A 2,430-nucleotide genomic window follows, 5' to 3' on the forward strand; every position below is an offset into this window, starting at 1 on the left:
ACGGCGCTCCCATTGGTGGAGACAAGGCTGCCGGCGTGAGCGGGTGGGGGAAACCATAGATGGGGGAGTGGAGGGGGGGATGTGGCTGCTTTCAAGAATCGGGGGGAGTGGGCAGAGAAATGAGAGGGGTGAGGAAAAGGCGGAAGAGCGGATCCAGGTTTCGGGGACTGCTCTGTGCGCCGCCAAATTTCCATGAGTATGTCCGCCCGCCGCCTAAGCTGTGCTCCCCTACTCTCGCTTTGGAATAGTCCAACAGCCAGCTGGCGGAAACCAGCCTCCTGCCGTCAGCTTCTTCACCGATTGGTCAGGCTGGCTGTCGCTCAAGCCTGCAAGGATCAATCAGCTCTCGGGCCGGCTGTCGGCAGCATGGCGGGTTCCGTGGTTCCCGGGATGGCGGAACGCGGCGTGGCCCGAGCGGCGCAAAGGCTGCACCCACGGCTGCTGACAGAAACCGCTCTTTGTCCTTCGCCTGGCCCCTTCGGCAGCTCTCTGCACATTCCGCTTCCTGGGTCTCCTTTTCTCCCATCCCCCTGCAGTGCCGATGGAGCGGCAGCGCTGCTCTGCCTCTGGGTTGCGGCGCTTCCCGGCGGGGCACCGGGATGCTGCGGCTAGCGCAGCCCGTCCGCACCGCCCGCGGCTGTCCCGCTCCGCTGCCCGCAGTCCCCGGCCGCCTTGGCCGCAGGGGAGGTGCTGAAAGGCGAGAGGCCGAGCCTGAGGATCGTTCAGCCTGGCTGGTTGAGCCCGGGCGCCGCCTGACACTCGGCGCTTTCGTTCTCCACCAGATGGAAGCCGAGACCATCGCCAGCCCCAGCGTTTCCCGATGGCTTTTGCTGAGCTTTGGCTTTGGCACGCTCGGTGCTGTTTTGTACAAGCCGTGGAGAGCTGCTCGTGAGGAGCTGTCGCCTCTTTTATTTTCACACCCTAGTGCCCCTTTTTTACCTTGTAACCAGGCTGCTTTAGTAACACAACTATCCTGCAAGGCTCTCTGCAAGCCCACATCGCAAATTTCGAGTTTGCCTTCAGTGCAAGCAGGTTTATTTCCCGTGCCCTGACCAATCAGTGTCTCACATTCTGCCGTGCCCCTTAAAGTTAATAATTCAAGTAACAATAACTCCTGCCTCACTGCTGTGCTGAAACCAGCTGCAGGCCACTTAAGGCAAAAGGCTTTCCCTGTATTCCTTCACAGCAAACAGAAACTGGTGAGATACACAAAATGCATATTAATTCAGAGATGTGTCAGTTGCCTGTGATGGTTTGATTCGTTATTTGAAATAAATTCTGCAGGATTTCTGCAAAAAGTATTGGGTTTTTCCATGTATGCAGTATCAGGCAGGGTAGAATTCCCAACTTTTCTTCAGACTGCTGTGTAGCTACTTGCTGGTTTGTCCTCTGAAAAACAAATCTGCCCATCCTAGTTTGTATTCTTTAAAGAAGCGAATCTGACTTGACCAGAACACAACAAAACACAATTATATTTTGGGTAGGAAAGGGAAAGGTCTTTTTGCTAGGGGAAAAAAGAGTAAGTGAAAGAAAATAACTGAAATTCCCTTTCTGCTGAATCCATTTTCTTTTATCAGGGAGCTGCTGAGCTGCCAAAATCATTATTTGCACTGAGGTACTAAGTTATATCTGCACAGCTCAAAATCTGATGTGGACTTTTAAAAATTTTATTGCTAGTTAAACAAGTTGCCCTAAAACCTGCTTTTTCTACAATCAGAACACAACACTATGCATTTATTGGCCAAATAAACCTTCTCCTCATTGTTCTAAACCTGCATAGTGATTCCAGATTGCTGGGTTCAAAGACCATCACTCTGTCAAAGAAAGATCAATGTAGTTTGATGGATTTTTAAAGCATTAAAAAGATTTCTCCACACACGTGTAGGATTCCTAACGCAAGAAATGCAGCTGACACAAGCTCTCTGGCCACACCCAGTGAGTACATTTCTCTTTATTTTGCAGTTTCAGGGGTTTAGATACAACAAGCACAGTCCCAGCACTGCACAAATCACACTCTCAGGACGAGATCACACACCCCGAACACGTCACAGTAGAGATTCCCAAAAGTGACAGACAGAGGGATCAAGCCTTTAGCACAATGAGCTCAAACCACTCCAAAAACGTTGCATTTTTGTCCAGAATTTTGTGCTTTTCTTCTCAGAGCTATTACACTTTGAGACACAGCAGAAGGGAATTACAAAAGCACTCACTGGTGTCATGATCCAGCACATTACAGGGCAGTGGGCAGGCACTCAACTCCTGTTCCTGCCATCAAGAAGTCCCCTCACTCAGAGGAGATCACAGACCAAAGGTAAAAACCTTCCAGAATTTTCCCCTTAAGATAATCAACTTCTCTCCATATCCACTCAGTTTAAAAATTTTGCCTCCCTTCAAAGCATGATGCACAAAAAGTTGACAGAATAACAGGAT

This window comes from Pyrgilauda ruficollis, unplaced genomic scaffold (genome assembly GCF_017590135.1).
Source record: "Pyrgilauda ruficollis isolate IOZ18807 unplaced genomic scaffold, ASM1759013v1 scaffold6, whole genome shotgun sequence".
In the NCBI taxonomy this organism is placed as follows: domain Eukaryota; kingdom Metazoa; phylum Chordata; class Aves; order Passeriformes; family Passeridae; genus Pyrgilauda; species Pyrgilauda ruficollis.